Here is a 15,294-nt window from a genome sequence, read left to right as displayed (position 1 = left end):
TGGTCAGAGTGCTAAATATCATCTTTAATTCTCAGTGCAGGGTTGTACCACTTCAAAGATTTGGGTTTTTTTTCTTCAAAATATGTGTATCTTTAATCATAACTGATTACCAATGAAATACAATTTTAAAAGAATCCTATGTTAAGTTGCGCAAGATTCTAGCAAGAAATGCATGGCGCCCTCAGCTGGGATTTTTGAGATATTCCTTTTTCTACCATCTTTGCTGTAAAGTACTCTTCCCTCCCTTTGCCCAGTGCCTGATATTAGCAAGTAAAAAAGATACTGTAGTCAAATAGGCCTAGCCAATTCTCTAAACTGCCATAGCTCAGGACTCACTTGAAGACAGCAAAGGTGTTTAGCTGTGTCAGGGGTTTATAACATTCCCAGCATATCTCATTCATGAGAGAATTGAAATCTAAACCTATACTATAAGAGGTCCCACAGGTCCTTTTTTCCTTTATTCAAGAAGTATTATCTGGAGTAATTGAATAAACGTTTTATATTGATATTATTTTTAATTGACAAATTATAACATTTTTCAGCAAAGTACCATCCAGAGGTGAGATAAATGTCAAGGTAGGATTAAGGGAATAAAAAAAGCAATGTAGAAGCCCTAGGGACTAGCAACAGTGGGAAGCTATTGCACCCATAGGCCTGCAGAGGAAAGGGAAGAAATGTAACCAGAGCTTGATTCATAGCTGAGACTTGAAAAGGGGGCTACTTGAGAGGAGCTGCTATCAAAAAGGACACAGCTTCTGAAAGAACTAAGTTGAAACTGGGCTAGAACAAGAGAAAAAATCCTGACCTTTCTTTCTATTCTCAATATATTTCTGGTACTTTCCATTAGCAAAACATACCTAAAAACTAGTGGATAAGGAAGTGCAGATTATGTAAACCAAGAAAGTGTATTAGTCTGTTCCATACTGCTGTAAAGAAATACCAGAGACTGGATAATTTATAAAGAAAACAGGTTTAATCAGCTCATGGTTCGGCAGGTTGTACAGGAAGCATGATGCTGGCATCTGCTCAGCTTCTGGAGAGATCTCAGGAAGCTTATAATCATGGAAGAAGATGAAGGGGAAGCAGGCTCTGCTCACATGGCTGGAGCAGGAAGGAGAGAGGGTGGAGGTGTTACACACTTTTCAAACAATCAGATCTTGCATGCACTCACTCACTACACAAGAGCAACACCAAGGGGAAAATCCGCCCCATCATCCAGTCACCTCCAACATTGGGGATTACAACTCAGCATGAGATTTGGGCGGGGACACAGATTCAAACCATATCAAAAGCCAACATCATGGAACCCAGAGCAGGGCAGAAAACTATAGTGACTGTACTGGGGGAAAATGGGAAACATCCAGCACACGTATTTTCTATTAACTTTAGAAATTATGTTTTTACACAAATCTGTAATTTTATATATCAGACTTGCTCTAAGTACTCTCTTTTTACACATTTATGTTGCATGCTAACCATATGGTCAATACAGTGGTAGATGTAACAGGTCGAAAATGTGTTAAATTTGCTTCTCCCTTATACAGCTTTCTGTCTACTTAAGCCCTAAGATCTACCAAATTAAATGGCTAAATAATGCAAGAGTTAAATGTAGAAGGCAAATTCATAAAGGGTGTATCTTTTTAAAAAATTTATTTATTGTACTTTAAGTTCTGGGGTACATGTGCAGAACATGCAGGTTTGTTACATACGTATATACATGCCATGACAGTGGTTTGCTGCATCCATTGCCCCATCATCTACATTAGGTATTTCTCCTAATGCTATCCCTCCCCAATCCCCCTACTCCCTGCTATTCCTCCCCTAGCTGCCAACCACCCAGGTTCTGGTGGGTGACATTCCTCTTCATTGTTCAACACCCACTTCTGAGTGACAACATGTCGTGTATGGTTTTCCATTTTTGTGTCAGTTTGCTGAAAATGATGGTTTCCAGTTTCATCCATGTCCCTTCAAAGGATATGAACTCATCCTTTTTTGTGGCTGCATAGTATTCCATGGTATATATGTGCCATATTTTCTTTAGCCAGTCAATCAGTAATGGGCATTTGGGTTTGTTCCAAGTCTTTGCTAATGTGAACAGTGCTATGATAAACGTAAATGTATATATGTCATTATAATAGAACAATTTATAATCTTTTAGGTATATACCCAGTAATGAAATTGCTGGGTCAAATGGAATTTCTATTTCTAGATCCTTGAGAAATCGCCACACTGTCTTTCACAATGGTTGAATTAATTTACACTCCCACCAACAGTGTAAAAGCGTTCCTATTTCTCCACATCCTCTTCAACATCTGTTGTCTCCTGATATTTTAATTATCACCATTCTAACTGGTGTGAGGTGGGATCTCAATGTGATTTTGATTTGCATTTCTCTAATGACCAGTAGCGATGAACTTTTTTTCATATGTTTGTTGGCTGCATAAATGTCTTCTTTTTAAAAACGTCTGTTCATATTCTTTACCCAGTTTTTGATAGGGTCTTTTTTTTTTTTTTTTTTTTTTTACTTGTAAATTTGTTTAAGTTCTCTGTAGATTCTGAATATTAGCTCTTTGTCAGATGGGTAGATTGCAAAAAATTTTTTCCCATTCTGTTGGTTGCTGGTTCATTCTATTGATGGTTTCTTCTCCTGTGCAGAAGCTCTTGAGTGTAATTAGATCCATTTGTCTTCTTGGGCTTTTGTGGCCATTGCTTTTTGTTGTATTTTAGTCATGGAGTCCTTGTCCATGCCTATGTCCTATATGGTATTGCCTAGGTTTTCTTCTAGAGTTTTTATGGTGTTAGGCCTCATGCTTAAATCTCTAATGTATCTAGAGTTAACGTTTGTATAAGGTGTAACGAAGGGATCAAGTTTCAGCTTTCTGTATATGGCTAGCCAGTTTTCCCAACACCATTTATTAAATAGGGAATCCTTTCCCCATTGCTTGTTTTTGTCAGGTTTCTCAAAGATCAGATGGTTGTAGTTGTGCGGCATTTTTCTGAGGCCTCTGTTCTATTCCATTAGTCTATATCTTTGTTTTGCTACCAGTACCTTGCTGTTTTGAGTATGAGTATAATCACCTTATAATATAGTTTGAAGACAGGTTGTGTGATGCCTCAAACTTTCTTTCTTAGGATTGTCTTGGTATGCAGGCTCTTTTGGTTCCATATGAAGTTTAAGGTGTTTTTTTCCAATTCTGTGGAGAAAATCATTGGTAGCCTGATAGGGATAGCATTGAATCTGTAAATTACCTTGGACACTATGGACATTTTCATGATATTGATTCTTCCTAACCATAAGCATGGAATGTTTGTATCTTTTAAATGAATGTCAAATGAGATGACAGACTTCTTGGATAAGGGATAATCCCACTGCTTTATCAGTGCCACCATCATATTTAGGGAAAAAGAGTAGTGTCTTCCTCTGTAAAAAGAGTCTGGCTTTCTAGGACAGTCTTTCCCCTTATTCAATCCCCACTTTATCCAGCCCCATCATCCTCCACAGTGCCTGAAGCTAAGGTCAGTGTTTAGTAGACACTGAGATTTGACATTTTTCTCCCAATTTCCAACTCGTCATCTCTTAGACCTTAGTTGATGCATCTTTTTTCAAACTAGTTTGAGTCCCCCAATAACAAGTTTCAAACAGAATTTTCTACCTTTCATATTATAAAATTACTGCATTATACTATTGACTGTTATCACACCCAGATAGTAGTATTAATTAATCTATACTTATCAGATCAGGAAGCTGAGGTATAAAGAAATTGCTCAAGGGCACCCAGCTAGTATCTAATATAACAGGTATTCAGTGACTAGCTCTTGTCTATAAAGGAAAGTCCTAACTCATTTTATTAAAAAGGCCTTCATGACCCATCACCTATCATGGTTCATTTTGACCTCTAGCCACTTTCTTTATAAACTGCTGAAGATTAAATTGTGTTCCCCCAAAATTCATATGTTGAATCCCTAAGACCCATTGTGATGGTATTTGGACATGAGGTCTTTGAGAGGTAATGAGGGTTAGATGAGACCCGGAGGAAGGGGCCCTCAAGATGGTGTCACAAGATTCTTGGAGTGTCACATTTCTAGCTGGAAACCTCTGTGGCCAGTGGTGCCTTTGCTCGAGTTATGGTTGGCCTGCTGGACTTGTTCCTCCCACTCAGCCCAGCGGGCTGCAGTCAGTTCACACTACTGCCCCAAATCCCATGCCTGCCAAGGGTGAGCCAGGCACAGAGCAGCAAGTGGTGTATGAGTAAGTGTAGGTTCTGTCCACTGTGCACAGCCACGTATGCTGGCTGCAGCAGGGTGGGCTGCTCCAGGCACAGACTCCATGCAAGGCGGCAGCTGTATCAGGGATGCTGCAAGCAGCTTCAACTGTAGGCACCAGGGAATACAATGGTGCCCAGAAGCATGGAAACACCAGCAACCACAGAGCCCCAAATAGGGTGTAACAGCCATGGCTCAGGGAGTCCCTAAGTCTGGGATCCCTGAAGGGCCACAGTTCTCTCCTTCTTATAGCCCACAACTTGGCGAGTGGGGGACATGTTTTAGCACTGTTTGTGTTACAGCTCTTTCAGTCTCACCATTCAGTGGGTCCCAGGTCTTGTCCCACATCCAAGAAGAATGAGGTACATGAACAACTGGAAGGTATCAAGGTGGAGAGGAGTTTTGTAACAGAACAGCTCTTGGGAGACCTGAAGTGGATAGCTCCTTTCCATGGGTAGGTTATCCCAGTGATCACCCAAACTCAGCAGAGTGGAGACCTGTGGTGGTTAGCTACTTTCTGCTAGCAGGTCATCATGATGAGCTGAGGACACCCTATGTGGGTAGCTCTTTTCCACAGTTGGTAGCCCTGACATCTGTGTATGTGTGGCTGAGTCCAGGGTTTTTTGTTTGTTTGTTTGTTTAAGATGAAGTTTCACTCTATTGCTCAAGCTGGAGTGTCGTGGCACATTCTTAGCTCACTGCATCTTCTGCCTCCCAAGTTTAAGCAATTCTCCCTGCCTCAGCCTCCTGAGTAGCTGGGATTACAGGCACCCACCACTGCACCTGGCTAATTTTTGTATTTTTAGTAGAGATGGGTTTTTGCCATGTTTGCCAGGCTTGTCTCAAATTCCTGACCTCAGGTGATCTGCCTGCCTCAGTCTCCCAAAGTGCTGGAATTACAGGCATGAGCCACGACACAGGCCTGAGTCCAGGGATTTTATAGGCTCAGAAGGAAGGAAGTGCATGCTGATTAGTTCCTGGGCAGCCATGGGCAGACCTGGAAAAAGCATTATTTAATAGGCTGAAGGGTCATCAATAAAGTCCTCACTCTGAATGAGAAAGTCAATCAGAATTGGCAACCAGGCCTCGAGGCTTCAGGCCAATCCTGATTAAGGTGGAGTTTCAACAAGGACCATATCTTCCCACCCTGTCTGCCTCCCACCATTGAGGATTGCCTACAGCCCCATGCCAAGCCTCCCTCAGTGCCACCCCAACAACAACCCACTTCCCCAAGTCCGGCCAAAATCTAGAGAGAACTAAAGTGGCAGGGGGCTGGCAAGTCAGTGCCACCCTCAGTACATATACACCCAGCCAGGTTGTGACAGCACCCAGGGTTAGCTGCAACTTTGCTCTGAACCAGAGAAGACACAGGGTTTGGGGAAGAGGCCCAGGAGCAGGAGCAGGCACTTCCAAGCCTGGGAGTAAGGGGGTGCTTCCCACCTGGAGAGCACATCAGGGTGCCTAGGTCTGGAGGCTCAGTTGAGCAGCTGCAGCTGCACCCAGGAGTACAGGCCTCCTGCCCCACCAACTCCTTAGGGGGTGTGGCTCCCACCTGTGCCCACTCCTGCAGGCTCCCTGGAGCCTCCCTTGCTGCAGCTGGCATCCCAGCAGTCTGCTCCAGACGGACCACTGCAGACATCATTGGGATTAATGGCTTCACAAAAGGAGGAAAAGAGAGATTGCTAGCTCCACCATGCAAGGACATTGCAATAGGTGCCACCTGCAATCCAGGAAGAAGACCCTCACCAAAAAAGGGAATCAGCTGGCACACTGATCTTTGGCTTCTCAGCCTTCATAAAATAAATTTTTATTGCTTATGTTCTCAGCATACAGTGTTTTGTGAAAACAACATGACCTATAACTCATGTGGTATGCCTCGCTACCAAAAAACTATCAACCTTTTTCTGAATGTGAAAGTGGTTAAACTTCATGCCTTTGCTTAGTTTTCCCCTGCTTTGAGTATTCTCTAACCACCTGAACATCTTCTGTGCAACCTCCCCAAATTCACCCTGAACAAGCAGGCACACCTTTTATGCGTGGTAATACTCTACTTGCATTTCAAAACGCAGCTCCCTACTCCCTATAAGCCCTTCCCCAACCCTTTTTGGTAGAACAAATCCTTTCCTTAGCATCATACAAGGAGCTTTATTAGGGAGATAGATACTCTTATTTCTCTAGGGATTTAGACTCATTCATCTTGGCTTAACAGCATCTAGCATGTTTTCTTGAAATCTAGAATGTTTCCAACATTTGTTACATTAATGAGATAATAAATGAAAGAAGAAAAGAATGTAAACGTTTCAGTCAACTAGAAATTAAACAAAGAAACTTGTATTTCTAGAGTATATTATTTGAAATAGTCAACCACTGATGAAGACATTTCTCAGTTTAAGACCAAGATTGGGCCTTATATTCCATCTGTGTTAGCCTGCTACTATTTCATGGCACTTGAGTGTATAAGATATAAGATTTTAAAAACAATAAAATATTTCAAAATAATTCCAAACTTTTACTTTTGTGTGCATTAAAATGTGTGTTTTTTTTTTTAACCTGCTTTCAGAAATGGGATATCTCAATAAACAGTGAAACTCCTCTGCAAAAACATGCCCACAAAATCAAGAATTTTGCTATGTCACACCTTATCAGTCCTTCACAAATGAGGACCTTCTCTACATTAGAATCTCTTGTGATGACTAATAAAATTTAAATAACTGGAATTTATCCCAGACCTCCTACAATAGATCTTTGGGGGATAAGCCCAGAAATTTTCACTTTAATAAGTTCTTTGGTGAATTTCAAAAGACACTAATGTTTACTAGGATGTCAGCATAGATTGCTTTCTTATCTCCTTAGGTTTTTATTGACATCAAAAACATCTCAAAGATATCTTCTCTGAACACCCTGCTTGAAGCTCAGCCTCCCTAGCTCAATATTTTATGTTCTTTATCCCCCTTCACTACTTTTATTTTTGTCCCTAAAATTGATAACTGTCTGAAACTCTCTGTTTCAGAGTCAGCCAGAAACTGAACAAAGAAACTGTATATTGCTCATTCATTGCTTTGTCTGCTGTCTTCCAACCCACTTCTTGGCAACTAGAATATACACTATGAGAATAGGTGTTTTTAAAGAATATGTTTCCCTCGTTGTTGTATGTCCAATACCTAGTAAAGTCCTTGACCATTGTAGTGTTCAGAAATATCTGTTAAATGAACAACTCATTCCACTAGGTGTTCTGAGTTCAGACACTTAGTCTTTTACCTCCTTTCTGCCATCAGAAAGAGATCTCAACTCTACCTCTATCCAAAAAAGAAAAAAAAAGCAGGGTATAATTTGGATCTGTAGATGAACGTTTCCTTGAAATGTCTTATGTTCTTCACACTACAACCTAGTAGAAAGCTTTTACTGTCTCTCTTCATCATCACCATCTTTGTGTATTTCCTTGATGTCAAACTCTGAGGTCAAACATGGGGTGAGGAAGAATTAAAATAGAAAAATCAAGAAGTATCATTCTTAATGGTAGCAATAAATAATGTTTTGCTAAAAGCTGCCTAAGAATAGATGACACAGTCTGTGTAGGAGTATGTAAATGATATGCAAATCAGAAACTAATTTTAATGCAAATGCATATGTGGTCCTCCTAACTATTTCATGCACCTGGATAGAGCCCCTAGGAAAATTCTAGTGGAGAGAAATGTGCTCTCAGCAATGTTTTAATGACTGGGTGGATTACAGAGGAGAGGGTACCACACCAGGCATGCATAAGAAGGCCTGATAATTAGCTGCTAAAAACAAGCTCTTATGTATGTAATATTGCTTTGCAGCTTGGTTAAGCTACCAATTTGAATTGCACACACCTTAGCTTACCTGTGCTATAAATGGGTATGACATTGCTTTGCCTCAGCCTATTAGGCAGTGTTTATCAGCTAGTACATTGTTTAAAGTAGGCACACGTAGAAATTTTTGGAGCAGAGGTACTGCTAAATATAAATTTTCCCAATTCAGTGCTATGGTCACATTTCAATATAAAAGATTTCACTATGTCTGGCTGGGTAATTTGCATTCTACAAGTAATATGAATTTTATAAAATGGAGCAAAACTGTTATAAAAATAACATTTAAGATAAAATAAGTTTGCCACTGTTGTTTTGAGAGGATCATCAAAAGCTGAGATCACCAAAGTTGACAGGAGAAGAATAAAAGGCCTAAAGGAAATGTCTCAGTTCAAAGACCATATATGGGAGACAAAGGGACCAAGTACTATTTTGTCTTAAGGGCAAACTTTTGCCCGTAAGACACTGCATAATTTGTCCAGAGAATCGTATTAGGTCATACAATTTTTTTTTTTTTTTTTTGAGACAGAGTTTCCCTCTTTCTCCTCTGCCCCTAGGTTAAGGAACTTCTCCTGCCTCACCCTTCCAAGTAGCTGGGATTATAGTCAACCACCACCATGCCTGGCTCATATTTGTAATTTTAGTAAAGACAGGGTTTCACCTGGCTCAGCCTCCCAAAGTGTTAGTAAGGACTACAGGCATGAGCCACTGTACTCGACCATGTTAGGCCGTTCTTAAATTACTATAAAGAAATACCTGAGACTGGGTAATTTATTTATTTGTATTTAAGTTTTTAACTGGCTCAAGATTCTGCAGCTCTTACAAGAAACATAGTGGCAGCTGCTTCTGCAGAGGCCTCAGGAAGCTTCCAATCATGGTGGAAGGCATAATACCTAATGGAAGTAAGATTACCATCTCGTAAAGATATCTTCACTTCCATATCCACTGTATCATTATTGATAATAGCTAAGGCATGAAAACAATCTAAGTGTTCATCAACAGATGAATGGGTACACACACACACACACACACACACACACACAGAGGAATATTATTCCGCCTTAAAAGGGGAGAGTGTGCCATTTGCCACAACTTGATAAACCTAGAAAACATTATGCTAAGTGAGACAAATCAGATACAAAGGAAAATGTTGCATTATCTTACTTATATATGTACTCTGAAAGAAGAATCAAATATAAAGAAACAGAGAACTAAACAGTGATTACTAGGGTTGGGGGGAGATATATCTTAGAGGTTATAAAGTAGCGGATGTATAGGATGTACATTAGTCTGGAGATCTAATGTACAACATGAAGACTACAGTTGACAAAATTGTACTGTATTTGGGATTCCTGCTAAAGAAGCAGACTTTAGCTGCTTGCTTAAAAAGAAAAATCAAAATGACTAACGATGTGACATTATGAATATGTTAATTTGCTTCACTATGGTAACCACCTTACTATCTATATGTAGTAACATCATATTGTATACTTTAAATATACCCAATACAATTTCTTTTTAAAATAAAAATATAATTGTTGAAGTAAAAAGAAAAATCACAGCAGATTAGACATAGCCAAAGATAAAATAAATGAGCTGGAATACATATGTGAACAAATTATCCAGAATGTAGCACTAAGGAAAAGATGATAAATTCAAAAATGAGCCTAAGAGATATATATGAGACATTGAACCTATTAGCCCATATACTTGGAATGCTGGAAGGAGATATTAGAAGTAGTATGTTTTAAAAGTAATGGCATAAGGTATATAGCACCAATCAAAAGTAATAAACTCACTTGTCTTCATAAAACTTGCCTGTATATTGAAATTAAATGTCAGAAGACCCTAAAGACAAAAATGTCTTTTAAGAAGCCAGAGAAAAAAGAGATCACCTAATGAAGAAAAACAAACAGAATGACAGCAGAGTTCCCAACAGTAAAAACGAAAGAAAAGTCATTGAATAATATTGGCCAACTTAGATTGTGAAGCCAGCAAAACTGCTTTCAAAAGAAAGGACACAATTTAAATGCTTAAGAGTTTTTAGTGGACTGGAAAACAAACTGTCACTATGCTTCTACAGATTCAATGGGTGTTTTCATCTCTAACAATGCTCCTTGGTTTTTGTTTGTTGTTTTTTAACTTTTAAGTTCAGGGGTACATGTGCAGGTTTGTTACCTATGTAAATGTGTGTCATGAGGGTCTGTGGTACAGATTATATCATCACCCAAGTAGGTATTAAGCCTAGTATCCATTAGTTATTTTTGCCTTGTTTACCTAAACTTAATTTCTTTGTAGAGGGGTGAGAGGGTCATTTCCTGTCAATCACATTTCTTATTAATCTTATTCCTCATTGCTTATTTCTAAGAGTCAGTGCATTTTTTCAAGATCCAGTCAACTGCCCTAACCACAAGCTTTTTGTGTGACCCAAACCATTGACTGTCACATCCAAATATGCCTAATTCCCAATGTGTATTTGAATGCAGAACTTCCATCTGATGGCCCCAATAACATGTACACATGGTTTGTTGTCTATAGGAATTGAGAGCTGGCTGTATTCTGAGCATTTCATAGCCCTTCCATTTACTTTCTCATTTAATGAATACTGTGCTATGCTGAACAGAGCACCAGGATGGATGTCACGCAGTGGAGACTGTTCTAGTGTTCATTTCAAATTTCGAGCCAAGGGAATAATTTAGTTTCTAATTCTCAAATGCTTTTATTTCCCACCCCGATCTTGACTCTGCTCCCATCTGAATTCTGATAGATCAGAGTTTTGCCTCATTCCTATTTTAATCTGCATTACTTCTGCTGTGTCCTGTCAATAAACACAATTTGTCATATTTAAAGCACTAGCCAGGAAGTCAGGTGCAGTGGTTCACACCTATAATCCCAGCAATTTGGGAGGTCAAGGTGGATGGATCACTTGAGGCCAGGAGTTCAAGACCAGCCTGGCCCACAAAGTGAAACCCCTTCTCTATTAAAAATACAAAATTAGCTGGATGTGGTAGCACACACCTGTAATCTCAGCTACTTGGGAGACAGAGGTAGGAGAATCCTTTGAGCCCAGGATGTGGAGGCTGCAGTGAGCCTAGATCATACCACCACACTCCAGCCTGAGCAACAGAGTAAGACTCTTTGAGTTTAGGGTTGCCAGAAATGATTGGGATTTTCAAACTTGTCATATGCAGCTCCACAGCAATTCTGCTCTGATATCCACCATTCTCATCACGTGGGATTTTGTTTCTGATGGGTTTCTGTTTCTTTCACTGCCAGGGCTTTTGACCCTCTGCTGTTAATTTTTAGTTCCCTTCTCCCTTGTAGAGGGCAAAAACCTTGCATTACCTATCACCAGTTCTGTCAAAGGAGCTCAGAAAGTGAGCATTGGTTCCTGAGTGCAGAGACCTTTCCCTGAGATGAAAGCCCACCTCTTTTAAGCAAGTACTAGCACTCTACAGGTGGAAAAGAAGGGGTTAGTTTGATGTTTTTCATACTATATTTGGAACCGTTGTTTTGACAGCTAGTCACTGCTGCCAAAATGCTGGTCCATTTCTCGAGATTCTGTAATTCATGGTAATTTTTCTTCTAAGAGGCTTCAACTTTTCCTTCTCCAGTTCAATCTCCTCAGGGAAAATCAAGTTTTTCGATTGGATTTATACATGTTTAAATGCCACATGAGGGATGAATTCACGTTCTCTCCCACTGTGCTCTGTATTTCATGAATATTAGGTTATGAGGATCGAACCTCTGTTTCAAACTCCTAGAATGGTCCACAGTAGTAAGAAGCTCTTCGATCCGTAATCCCAGCACTTTGGGAGGCCGAGGCGGGTGGATCATGAGGTCAAGAGATCGAGACCATCTTGGTCAACATGGTGAGACCCCGTCTCTACTAAAAATACAAAAAAAATAGCTGGGCATGGTGGCGCATGCCTGTAATCCCAGCTACTTGGGAGGCTGAGGCAGGAGAATTGCCTGAACCCAGGAGGCGGAGGTTGCGGTGAGCTGAGATTGCGGCGCCATTGCACTCCAGCCTGGGTCACAAGAGCGAAACTCCGTCTCAAAAAAAAAAAAAAAAAAAAAAAAAAGCTCTTCGATGCCTATTAGAGGCTGGTTTGCTAAAAGCACAGAGGACTTAACCAGGATACATAGCTATGAGCTATGTATCTTGATACTAACTTGAATTCTCTCATTATCATGTGTACTCTATGATTCCCAACTACTTTTCAAGGACAGGGAGAGTCTCTAATAATTGAAACATTCCACATGCCGCTTCCTATGTAGGCTATGAATCATTTTCTATCTTTTCAGTGGGCAATTTGCCAGGTCATGTGGTTACAATGCATTCAATCCATTTAACTCTGTAGTTGAGCTAATTTTCTCCTAACAGGTATTTTCTTTTTATTCCTTGGTAAAATAATGTTCTCTCCTCTTATTTTAATAGGGCAATAGTTTAGAGAATAAAATTATATTTCTCATGGCTGTTTTTTGCTAAGTATGGTCATGTGACTATGTTCTGGCCAGTGGAGGTAGCAGAAGTGTTTTGTGGCATTTTCACAGACTCTTTCTTAAGATATTATATGTTCTCCTTGTCTTCATGTATTCCACTGCTGGAAACATAGGTGACATGTCACCAAGTAGAACACAAACAATGGAATCTTTGGCTCCAAACACTGTATTATGTTATTTAAGCTGTGACATGCCAACCCAGACTCTTCTGTGAAACAGAAATATGCTTCTAACCTGTTTTGGCCAGTGTTATTTGGGAGGTTTCTTCCCCTCACACACAACCAAATCCTAATATCTGATAAGCTCTGTAGAAACGTCCTATTTGTTGCTTGAAGCCCAATTTGCCTGAGTGTACCAGTTCCACGCCTCACTTGTCTTCCCATTTTCTCAATCTTTTATGCACAGAGAAAGCTTTATTAGGACATAGATGGCTCCTTGATTTTGACTTAAGTGTTCTTATTCAAGTCAAATTCTCTCATTTAAAACTGTAAACTTCAAAAAGAGAGAGAGATTCTGAAAATCGCTCATTTATGTGCTTACTTCTCCCCTTCAGTTTGAAATGTGGTTCAATTTCCCCAGGTCTCTGATTTCATGCACGGCTCTGCTATAGTTTTCAATTTTTTTCTCCTCAGCTCAGTGATTTCACAAATACTTCTGTAGATACTATCTGACCCCACTCAGTTCTGAGTCTGCTGGAGCCATAAGACACACTCTGGGGCATAACTGGACACAGCAGCTATTCAAGACAAAGGGTTTGTGTTTTCCAGCTTGTCCCTTAGTTTTCCCTGTAGAAAAGGGAAACTAAGGAGAACACAAACTCACTTTGTGAAACTCACTTCACTTCACCATTTTACCTAGGGCAGATGAGGGAACACAGAAAGAAATTGAATTTCTATGGAAAGAATATATTGATAGTTCTCAAATAAATAATACAGGAAAGTGGCAAACTCTTTATCTGTCAAAACATCTTCCCTAACTCAGACCAGCCACGCGCTTTTGAGTGGTCGGATGTTATTTCTTTTACTATGCTGAATTGACCTTCTCCAGCCACCTTCCTTGAGATGCTCCTAATTTCCCCCATATAAATGTTTCTATTAATTTCAATGGCATGAATAGACAATAAAAAGGTACACCCTTGCTTCAGTCCTAGAATTGAATGTCCATTATCATTAATGATGATCATAACCCAAGAAAGCAGTCAATTGACCTCTTAGTATATGTCTGCATGCTACATAATCGGACTTCCTGGGGATTTGGTCTGCATTTGATAGGACAGGATTAATTCAGCATAAAAATATTCTCTGGCCTATTTGAACTTTAAGTAGAATACAAAATGACCTCCTTTGACAATATATTTAACTTTTCTCACAGTTACTATTTTTTCCAACTCTTTGTTCAATACCTTGCTGAAGTATTTGTGTGAAAAGATTCTTAAACTCTTACAGTGACACCTACATTGGAATGTTAATACTTTTTTTTTTTTTTAACACCACCACATAGTCAAGAAACAGCCATGGCAGGAAGTAAGCAGGAAATTAGTATTAGCAAGAGATGAAAAGTGGATCTGAAATGAAGACTTGGAGAAGTAAATCTTCAAAAACTCCATTTGGCAGGGATTGCTGCCAGTACACTTAATGAAGAAAAAGGCTGCCCAAGGAGAAAAAACATATATAAAATGGAGGATCAGTGCTTCAAAAAAAAAAAATCAACTTAAACTTTCATAAAAGCAGCATAGTCAGCTGGGCACAGTGGTTCATGCCTGTAATCCCAGCACTTTGGGAAGCCAAGGTGGGAGGATCATGAGGTCAGGAGTTCAAGACTGTCTTGGCCAATATGGTGAAACCCTGTCTCTACTGAAATACAAGAAGTACCTGGGCATGGTGGTGGGCACCTGTAGTCCTAGCTACTCGGGAGACTGAGGCAAGAGAATTGCTTGAACTCCCAGAGGTGGAGATTACAGTGAACAAAGATTGCACCACTGCCCTCCAGCCTGGCAACCAAGCAAGACTCTGCCTCAAAAAAAAAAAGAGAGAGAGAGAAAGAAAGAAAAAAAGAAGCATCGCTTTGTTAGTTAATCTAAAATAAAAATTTCACCAACTGTGTTTACTCCTAAAGCCCCCAAATCAGAAATATTTTAAACAACCTATAAAAAGGAAAACATCAAACACTGATAATTTTACTGGTATTGCTATGGTTCAATTTTGGTGAGTCATCACCATGTGCTTAAACAGTCTTTCACCTTAAAGATCCTATGAAAACCCAAAACCAGTCATTTGCTCATGTACCTTTATTTTCTGTTTTTAACATATTTATAAACCTTGAAGGAGAAGTTACCTGTATTTCTCTTGCACCGCATATTAAATATGGAGCAGTGCTAGATCCACATTTGGTCCCCAATAAAATATGAATTGGTTAAATAATATTTAGGATTAGATGACATAATTTTTTAAATATGAGGGTCCAGGACTTGAACTAATATCACAGATGAGTCATTCACAAACAGAGGTCTTATCTATACAACATTAAAATATTTAGGTGTATTAAGGGGAAGTTTTTACAACTAATTATTTAGCACTAGTGACAAAATTAACAATGGGTTGAAGGTTGAATTTTCAAACAACTAAAAAATGTTTTTTAATGTAAGGCTATGTTTATTCACAACTCTTAATGTCACTACACCTTCAAAAACCTATTT

This window comes from Callithrix jacchus, chromosome 14 (genome assembly GCF_049354715.1).
Source record: "Callithrix jacchus isolate 240 chromosome 14, calJac240_pri, whole genome shotgun sequence".
Lineage (NCBI taxonomy): Eukaryota > Metazoa > Chordata > Mammalia > Primates > Cebidae > Callithrix > Callithrix jacchus.
The sequence above is the reverse complement of the archived record's forward strand: the minus strand, read 5'-3'. Positions refer to the sequence as shown.